Raw genomic sequence first — 11,174 nt, 5'->3', positions numbered from 1 at the left:
GCTAGTCAGATGCCAAGCCTCTCCTCTGACCTTTCTGCCGGAACGTGTCTTTTCTACTCATTCATCACCTGGGCACTTCCCCATCTCTGTCCTGAACCAGGAGTCTCATTTAGTCTGCACAGGAAGGCAGAGCTACAGGTTGTCTATGCTTTGTTCTCTCCCAATCTCAGAGTCTCAGAGATGAGAGCTTTGGGTACAGCACAGAAAGATTCTGGTGTCCACTGTCATCTATGGGATCACACCCATTAACTCTTGGTGGATGCAGTAGTGTCACTGTGCTCAATCCTGGTATCCCTGGGAATTTGATTCAGTTTATTTTGCTCATAATGCTATCCCTTAGGCCCCAGTGAGCAAACCCTCATCAACTCAACTCTTCCTTGCATAAGTATATCTATGAGATTGTCAGTGGAATCCATGACAGTTATTCCTTATTTCAAGAATCTAAGGGAACAGCTATTAAGTGCAGGACAAATCAAAGCACCGTGTTTTGAAAAGAGACAGATTATTCTATGAGCTCTCTTGTTATCCATGTGTGGTAGATAAGTCTTGAGAAGAGCCTCTGAAGAGGTTGAGACAAGAATGATGTTATAGGAAATTTTCCCTACAGTGAAATCAGTGTGTGACAGAGATTCCTCAGATCTCAAATTACACTCTGGTGAAATGGAAAGGACAAAGCTCCTTCTATATGGGTGGAAACACATTAATGTGGACAGTGTATAATAATATGTTCTACACAACTTTAAAACACAAAAGACTAACAAAATAATGTTCGATGTTCTTAGCACTAAAATTGATTCTATCAGTGACTCCAATATCATTCAATAGGTCTGGGATTGAAGCAATACATGATGGTACCTAATATCGCAAGTGATTCACTTGATCAAGATGGATTCAACCAAAAGACCTTTTATAATCAGCATGGCCTCAGCCTTGTTCACATAAAGTCTTCTTCTTAGAGCTAAGTGGCCTCAGCTCTAATGTTAGCTGTAGAGTGGAATGACAGCATAGAGCACAGAGAGAAGGTGCTTTCCACAATGTAGCAATCCCCAGAACTTATCCAGGATCACAGATCGAACTACTGCCTCCTGGAATCCCTGCTTTTTACTCTTCCTCTATCTACATGTGGTTCAGGATACATCAGACCTACAGTGGTCATAATAAAAGAATATATCCAGGGAGCTGAAAAGCTATTCATTGGTTCTGAGATCTTCAAGTTCTTTCTTTATCCATACTGTACATTAAGAACTTAGAGTCTAATAAGTCACGTGTTAAGGGTTCTCTTCCCTTCCACCTACATCGAATTTTAAGCCTCCTATGTCAGGCCTACAAAACTACATCAGGTCAGGTCAGGGCCAGAAAGTTACATCAGGTCTTCCCTGATGAGAGTGAGCATGGAAAGTGGTGTTCATCCAATACCTGTCAGGATTGAGCACAACGTGTATTCACCCTAAAATTTCACAGACGTGAGTACAGAGGGTACTCACCCAAAAACTTGATAGCAGAAAGCACAGTGGGTAGTCACCCAGTTCTACATCAGGTCCGTCCCTGTCCTGGGCACCATATATCGATGTCTGTTTGCTGGCAACCTACAGTGAAACCCTCATGGGGATAAGCATGACAGAGAGAAACCACTCTGGGAGAGGATCAGAGAGCCAATCCAGCTCAATTTTATTAGGATAAGCAGTGAACTTATATACACCGGATGGCAGGATAGGGTGTGTTTACACATGTGGGATGTGTCCAGCACCAGGAGCACCAATATCACAGTTATTTGGGCTGAAACACTGCTCTCTATCTATGTCCCGTGGGCTTTCTTAAATTCAAGCAGAAGAGGCCAGGTGGAGGTGAGGTTTCAGAAAGGCAAGAGTAATCCCACTCTGTTGCAGAATGTTGGGGAGGAAGGGAGGGTCTCTGGCCAGGACAGATCACCTAAACTCCAGATAAGTGCAAGCCTCCCAATGGACTTTAATATGGGGTAGAGAAAGCTCCCTGGTGTTTGGCTGCACCTGTTTGAGAAAGTTCGCCACCTGGGAAGACAACTGCTACATTTGTTGAGTTGGGAGTGGTCCTCATGAGGCTGAAGTTCTTCTAACCAATCCACATGTCCCACAACCTCTTCAACAAATGGTGATGGAAAACTGGACTGCTAACTGTAGAAAGCTGAAACAGAATACACATCTCACCCCATACACAAAAGTCATCTCAAAGAGGACCAGAGATCTGGGAGTAAAGCCCAACCATAAAGTACATAGGAGAAAAATTGAGATCAAGCTTAGAAGGCCTAGTCTATGGTATATAGAGAGACTGTCAAATACAGCCAGAATTGCACAATCTGAATAAAATTGGTGAATGGGACCTTCTAAATATTAAATCTCTGTGCTCATCTAAAACTTTTTCTAACGGGGAACAAACATTTGGAAATACCATCTCAGGCAAGGTTCTTATAACAAAAGTCTACAGAATACTCCCGGACCTCCAGATGAAAGACTGATAATCCTGCTACAAAATGGTCTAGAGACATGGAAAGATCTTCCCCCCACACACACACACAGGAGGACATTCAGATAGGATATCAGACAGATACATGAATAAATGCTCAAAATCACTGGCAATAAAAGATATGCAAATCAAAACCACAATGAAATACCAACCATCTTACCCCAGTAGCAGTGACAAAGTTTAGTGGGGCAGCAAGCAATAAACGTTGGAGAGACTATGGCAAGATAGGAACTCTTATACACTGTTGGTATGATTGTAAAATGGTAAAATTACTCTGGAAGGCAGTTTTGCATTTCCTCATAAAGATTAACACAGAAATTTGGTATGACCCAGCTACTTTGCTGCTTGGAATATTGTTGTTGCTATGTGCCGTCGAGTCGTTTGCGACTCATAGCGACCCTATGCACAACAGCCCTAAACCCTGCTCTGTCCTGCACCAACCGCACTGCCTCTGACACACCCATCCCGATTACCCCAGTCACCGAATCAATCCATCTCATAAAGGGTCTTCCCCTCCTGCGCTGTGTCCCCACCCTCCCAAGCATGATGTCCCTCTCCAAGGACCCGTCCCTCCTGGCAACATGTCCAAAGTATGTCAGATGAAGCCCCAGAATCCTTGCCTTCAAGGAGTAGCTTGGTTTAATCCTCTCCAAGATGAATCTGTTTGTTTTCCCAGCAGTCCATGGTACATTCAGTACTCTTCTCCAGCACCACAGCTCAAAGGCATCAACTCTCCTTCTGTCCTCTCTAGTCATTGTCCAACTCTCTGATGCATAACAAGCGATTGCAAAGAAAATGAGAACTGAGGCACAGAGACTTGTGCACCAATGTTCGTAGCAGCATAATTCGCCATCGCAAGAACAGGGAAACAGCTCACCTGTCCAACCACAATGAAATGGTTTGAGAAATTAAGGTCCATTTACACAGTGGAATACTATGCAGCACACAGGAGGAAAGATTTTGTAAATTATTGCCTCACTGGAGAGTATTATGCTAAGTGAACTAACTCAGTCCCACAAAGACAAATACTGTATAAAACCATTATTGTAGAACAAGTGTGAAGATCCAAGGAAGAGGGGGAAGCAGAGAGGTGATGAGGACAGGGGTAGGCTTAACCTTAACATCACACAATTAGATGGGTTTAGGGAGGGTAGGTAAAAGAAATAGGAACGTTCTAATGTGAAAAACAATGTACAAAAATTTGTAAGCAAACCAGTATAAAATGGGGGTGGGGGGCAGTGGGAAGAAGAGAAAGAAGTATTAAACACCGAGGCAGCCCAGCTTCCCCTTGCACAAAACTCTTGGATTATGAGGATCCTACCTCCCTGTCCATCCTCAAGCAGGACAGGCACCATGCCACCTGTGCCCTCAGCCCTGGAGTCAGTCCATGGACCCTCAGCTACATTGTGGCCCATAACCCACCTCCACCCCTAACAGTACCGCAGTACCCCCACAGACCCTTGCAAGTACATTTCCAACCTGTCCAACTTTGAGATTCTCTCTCTTATCCTCAAGACTGCCAGCAACAGTGGCCCCTCGGTTGCCCCCTGTGAGAAGGCTAATGATCCTGGGTGTGTAAGGCCCACAAAGATTCTTGGCTGCAGAAGTCAGCTGACTCCTTCGACAAACTCCCAACCAACCAAGCCCAATTCCACAGGGGGCTAGCCCTGGCTGACAAGCACAGCAGGGACTCCTCACCTGGGCCATTGGCCCCTAGGGCCCTCTTGTGCTGGTTAACAGCCTGGGACATGGCAGCACTGGGGGCACCCAGAGCAATGTACTGAGCAGCATCCACCTCTAGGTTACCCAGGACTCAGCACCTTCACTCTGAGTGAAGGCATCGGATTCAGTTCTTGAGGGGAGCACTCAACCCAGGGGCCCCAAGGGTAGTAGTAAATCAACGAATGAATATCACCACCAAGATCAATGAGCCTAATCTTCGTTCACACATTCTGAAGCCTCCAAGTCTGATTGTATAAAAGGGCCTGGACAGATACAACAGTTACAACCGGCCCAAGCCTGCAGGGCCCCATCACCACCACCGCCGCCACACTGGCCCCAACCTGAGGGCGCCACCCCACAGGTTCACCCTGTCTGGGTCTGTACAACAGGCATCCAGGACCAACATCAGAAGCCCAGTTGTAAGCAACAGTCTGGCCCCCATAGGTGAGCAGGATGCAGGCGTCCACAAGGATATTTTTAAAGGCACATGCGCCCTGCCCACCCCAGGCTTGACCCAAACTTGGTAGTGGGCAGAGCCTGGTGTCTTGGTCTTGGTTTTCCTTTTAGGTACTTCTTCTTTGAAGTGTAAATTGTGCATTGCCACCATCAGTTCTGGTCAGTGCACGTTGCAGGCTATTGGGGTCACGCCTCTGTGCCCTGGACAGTGACCTGACCCGCTATCATTCCTGTGGCTGCAGGTCTACTGGGATCTCTGGGTGCAGCTTAGGCACCTCTCCTCTGTGTTCCTATTGCTGAAAGTATCCGGAACACCTGCACACTGAGGACAAGGAGCAGCAGGATGAGGTGGACAGAGGGCAGTGAGGAAGTGGTGCAGGACCCAAGCCTTTCTAGAATGGAAGTGCATGACGGCCCCACCCCCTCAGCAGAAATGGTGGACCAAGTGAGGAGTCAGTGGGTCAGAGCTTCCCAGAGAACTGACAGAGGGAGAGCCATGATCCTCCTGGTTCCCAGGCTGGGAGGCACCCTGAACTCTACCATCTCTTGCAGAGATTTGCCCTGGCAGCTACAGGCCCTCCACCTGGAGTTGGTTTTTTAAAGCTGACACACTTCCTGTTCCAGAGGCTCCAAACTGAGAGATGGACAGAGACATGGGGACTGTTGATGGGGAAAAATGCTCCCAATGTAGCAGCCTCCATGGAGCCACCTTAATTATCCTCAGTATTACCTGTCCTGTCTTGGCCACACCTCCTTATCCTGATGTGTCTGCACTGTGAGCCCCAACTCCACCCTGCTTCCTAAAGACCACTTATAGGTTCACCATGTGGCCACTCCCATCCAGGGGCATAGGGGTTCTTCAGAAAGACTATTCTCTCCTTGAAACATGCCCAAAGTAGGAAAAATGGAGCCTCAGAATCCTTGACTTCAAGGAGAAGCCTGGTTTCATTCTTTTCAGGATGAACCTGCTTGTTCTCTTAGCAGTCCATGGTATATTCAATACTCTTCTCCAGCACCATAGCTCAAAGGAGTCAATTTTCTTTCTTTTTATGGCAAGCAATTGTGAAGACTATGGCGTGGATCAAGCACAACTTAGTCTCCAGACTGACATTGCTTTTTAGTACTCTGGCAAGATCCCAGACAGCAGACCTTCCAAATGCAATTTGTCTTTTGATTCCCTGGTTGATGATCCCACGAATATTGATTGTGGAGCCAAGCAAACTAAAGCTGTTAACAGTCTCAATCTTTCCACCATCTATCATAATGCTTCCAATCAGCCCAGTGGTGAGAGTCTTTGTTTTCTTGATGTTGAGCTTCAATCCACATTGAAGGCAGCCATCCTTCACCTTCAGCAGCAAGCACTTCAGATCCTCCCCAATTTCAGCAAGCAGAGTTGTGTCATCTGCAGGTGGTTGATGTTGTTGTTGTTGTTGTTGTTGTTGTTGTTGTTATGTGCCATCGAGTCGCTTGCGACTTGTAGCAACCCTATGTACAACAGCACTAAACCCTGCTCTGTCCTGTGCCAATCGCACTGTCTCTGACACACCCATCCCGATTACCACAGTCACTGAATCAATCCACCTCATGGAGGTCTTTCCCTTCTGTGCTGTCCCTCCACCCTCCCAAGAATGATATTCCTCTGCAAGGACCTGTCCCTCCTTACAACATGTCCAAAGTATGTCAGAGGAATCCACAGAATCCTTGCCTCCAAGGAGTACCCTGGTTTAACCCTCTACAGGATGAATCTGTTTGTTTTCCTAACAGTCCATGGTACATTCAGTACTCTTCTCCAGCACCACAGCTCAAAGGCATCAATTCTTCTATCTTCCCTAGTCATTGTCCAACTCTCTGATGTATAACAAGTGATTGCAAAGACCATGCCTGTATCAGATGCACATTAGTATCCAGAGACACACAGTTTCTCTTGAGTGCTTTAGAGAGGTCGCTAACAGCAGACTTTCCCATCGCAATATGTTTCTTGATTTCCTGGCTGCTGGTGCCAAGAGTGTTGACCGTGGAGCCAAGCAAACTGAAGCTGTGAACAATCTCAATCTCTTTGCCATCCATCCTAATGCTGCCAATTGGTCCAGTGGTGAGAATCTTTGTATTCTTGACATTGGTGGTTGATGAGTCTTCAGAAATTACCTTATGTTCCAGTCTGTCCCTATCTCTTTTAATTGGTTCCCTGCTCAGGGCCTGTCTCCTCCTTGCTGAGAGGATTCCTAGTCCCCAATCACAGATACCTCCCTAGCCCTTGGTGGAAGAAATCATGGTGCCTGTATCAGGTCCTCAAATGCTCTGGGGAGGGGGGCAGAAGCAATATGAGTAGGCCCATCTGCTTGCTGTTATCCGCTGTCAGGAGGATTTGCTTTGTCTTTATGTTTTGTTTTGCTTTTTAAAAAGTCATAGGCTGATCCTTGGAAGCAAGACTTCTAAAGCTTTGTCTGACATATTTTGGACATGTTGCAAGGAGGGACCAGTCCTTGGGGAAGGACATGAAGCTTGAAAGGGTGGAAGGATAGCACAAGAGAGGAAGACTCTCGACGAGAGGGATTGATCAAATGACTGGGGCAATAGAAGTAGGTGTGTCAGAAACAGTAAGGTTGGCTCAGGATAGAACAAGGTTCAGAGCTGTTGTACATAGAGTCGCTATGAGTTACAAGCAACTCAAGGGCACATAACAACAAATTTGTTGAGTTAACTGTGAGTCATGGAGATCCTGATGGGGTGATGTTGATGAATTTGGGATTGTCTTAAAATCTGGTATTGTTGTAAAACTGACATCAGCTGCCTCCAGCCTGTAAAACTAGCTGTTTGCCATAGAACTCTATTTTATTTTCCCTTTCTTTAGTCATGTAAAGTACTTTAAACTGTTTGTTTATCAGGAAAGAAAATACATCTTTCCTGAATTAAAATTCCCCTCTTTGAAACTGTTTCTCTCTGTTGTATCTAATTCTTTTCTGGATTAGCACTTACCTTTATGAAGATTTTAATTTTTTTTACAGTTATATATAATTGAATCAAGATTTATCTATTTGAAGATATGTTTCCAAGGTATATGTAATTGGATTAGTATTTATCTTCTAAAAGATTTCTTTACTAGTTATATGTAAACTATTTCATAAGCTTTTTGTTTGGAAGTAATTGTATCATCTAACTCAAATATAAAAAAATCATTGACTCCTCTTAGATAGAGATGAAGTTTTGAGCAGATTCTCTCTGTCTTCCCAGATCTGCAATAATGTGCTTTGGATATTGGGGGGGGGGAGTTATATTTGTCCCGTCAGCCTCCAGTGTGGTCCTTGTGAGGTAAGAGGCCAGTGTGAGTAAAAAGTATTTCCACAAACCTGAGAGCGAACATTGTTCTCAATGGAGAGAGGACAAAGGCATTCCCTTTAAGAACAGGAACTAGTCAAGGATGCCCGCTATTACCTCTCTTATTCAATATTGTATTGGAAGTCTTAGCGAGAGCAATATGACAAGAGAAGGATATAAGAGGTATCCAAATCGACAAAGAGGAGGTAATATTATCTCTCTATGCGGATGATATGATAGTAGACTTAGAAAACCCTAACGACTCGTCAAGAAAACTATTGGACACAGTAGACCAATTCAGCAAAGTAGCAGGATACAAGATCAACATACAAAAATCAGTTGGATTTCTCTACAGTGACAAAGAGAATACAGAGTGGGAGCTAGGAAAAATGATTCCCTTCACGATAGCTGATCACAAGGTTAAATACTTGGGAGTAAATCTAACCAGAAGCACAAAGGATCTGTTCAAAGAAAATCACAAAACACTACTTCAAGAAACAAAAAGAGATTTGGAGAAGTGGAAGGATATCTCTTGCTCATGGATAGGAAGACTCAGTATTGTGAAAATGGCAATACTACCAAAGGCAGTTTACACGTTCAATGCAATCCCAATACAAATACCAATTCCATTCTTCAACGAGATGAAAAAGGCAATCTCCAGCTTCATCTGGAACGGAAAGAAGCTCCGAAAGCAAAGCACTCCTTAAAAATAGAAGAAAGGTAGGAGGCATCTCACTCCCTGATTTAATATCCTACTACACTGCTGTGTTAGTTAAGAAAGCATGGTACTACAAAAAAAAAAAAAAAGCATGGTACTGGTACAATGACAGACACATGGATCACTGGAATAGAATTGAGAGCCCAGAAATAAGCCCATCTAACTATGGTCAACTGATTTTTGACAAGGAGATGAAATCAGTTAAGTGGGCAAACGACAGCCTTTTTAAAGAAATGGTATTGACAAAATTGGAAATCTTTCTGCAGGAGCCTCCAGCAAGATCCAAACCTCACTCCATACACAAAAACCAACTCAAGGTGAATCATGGACCTAGGACTAAAACCAAGGACTATACATTTCATTAAAGAAAAGCTTGGAAGAACTCTAGAAATCCTAATCCACACACAAATAGTCTTCCAAGCCTCCTGAAAAAAATCTACAACCAGGAAAAGATAAAATAGATGAATGGGATATTCTAAGAATCAAATCACTATACACATCCAAAAACTTTTCCAATAGGGTAAAAAGGGAAGCCACAGACTGGGAAAAAGTATTTGGTAATGACGTCTCAGATAAGGGACTTATATCTAGGATTTATAAAATATGTGAGCACAAAACAAGATAAACGTAAACAATCTAATAGAAAAATGGACACAGGATATGAACAGACACTTCACCAAAGAAGATATTCAGATGGCAAACAAGCACATGAAGAAATGTTCATAATTCCTAGCTCTAAGAGAGATGCAAATCAAAACAACTATCATTTCACCTCAGTCAGAATAGCAAAATTTAACAGAATAGCAAGCAGCAAATGCTGGCAAGGTTGTGGAGAGACTGGAACTCTTATTTACTGTGGGTAGAAGAGTAAAATGGTGCAAGCACTGTGGAAGGCGGCATAGTGTTTCTCAAACAGTTGCAAATAGAGATACCATTTGACCCAGCAATTCCACTACTGGGAATATACCCCAAAGAGACCATAACTTATATCTAAGGAGATATATGCACACCCATGTTTATCATGGCTTTGTTCACAATAGCAAGGAGTTGGCAACAATCTAAGTGCCCAACAACAAATGAATGGATAGAGAAGCTGTGGTATATTCACAAATGGAATACTATGCTGCATTGACCAAAAAAAAAACCACTTATGCAATATAATTCAAAATGGGTGACGCTGGAGGACATTATGCTGAGTGAAGTATCTCATTCACAAAAGGACAAATAGTGCATGGTGCCACTGTTGTAAAACAGGACTGTCCTTGGGGTTGGGGAGATACTGAGAAAGATGGGTTCAATAATGTATACTGCATTGAGGGGAGCTCTGGTGGCCTAGTGGAAAGGAGCTGCAACTACAGTCCCAGAGGTGCACATTTCAAATCCACCAGATGCTCTGCCGGGAAAGGAGGGACAGTCTCCTCCTGTACCAGTCAGATCTGATTTGACGGTACACTCACACAAAAATAAAAAATAAAATAAAATTAAATTTAAAAAAATACTGCATTGAAACAGATGAGGTAGAAAAATGTTTAAAAGGGATATGTGATTAGGTATTTTTGTCATGACAGGAGTCTACACCGAAGGCTACATGGTGGAGTCGACATGGGGGAGAGTTTGTAAAACAATGAAAGAATTTTTCTTTTACTTTTCCAAGAAGGTAGTATACTAAGGAGAAGGGTGGAAAGTGGAGAAAAGTGCAACAATGAATGAATGAAAATCCAAATCTGTAAATTTTTACTGAAATTAATAATAAATTTAAAGAAAAAACCCATTTTATACACACACACACACGAAAATCTTACTCCAAATTACTCCCTGGGGAAACAAAGCATGAGGAAAAAAAAAAGTTGCAAATAGAGATACCATTCGATACAGCAAATCCACTACTGGGAATATACCCCAAAGAGACCAGAGCTGCACCCAAGCAGATATGTACACACCCATGTTTATTGCAGCCTTTTTCACAATAGCAAGCAGCTGGCAACAACCTAAGTGCCCATCAACAAACGAATGGATAGGGAAGGTGTCGTATATTCACACAATGGAATACTATGCTGCATTGAAAAACAAGAAACTCATGCAATATTATTCTAAATGGGTGACCGTGGAAGACCTTATGTTGAGTGAAATATCTCAACACAAAAGAACAAATACTGCATACTGTGTCACTGTTGTAAAACAGGACAGACATCAGGGTTGGGAGAGACTGAAAAATATGGGATAAATAATGTATACTGCATTGAAACAGATGAGGGAGAAAACTGTCTAAAAGTGATATGTGATAAGGTATTATTGTCATGACAGGAGTCCCGAATGAAGGCTGCATAGTGAAGTAGACCTGGGGGAGAGGGGGAAGGATTGTAAACCAATAAAAGAATTTTTCTTTTACTCTTCAATGAGAAGAGTGTATTGGGCGGGGAGGGGTGGGCAGGGGAAAAGTGCAAGAATGAATAAATGGAAATCC

The sequence above is a fragment of the Elephantulus edwardii genome, unplaced genomic scaffold (genome assembly GCF_000299155.1).
Source record: "Elephantulus edwardii isolate Elephantulus edwardi_28Jun2011 unplaced genomic scaffold, EleEdw1.0 scaffold00219, whole genome shotgun sequence".
NCBI classification, from domain to species: Eukaryota; Metazoa; Chordata; class Mammalia; order Macroscelidea; family Macroscelididae; genus Elephantulus; species Elephantulus edwardii.
This window is presented reverse-complemented; position numbering follows the sequence as displayed.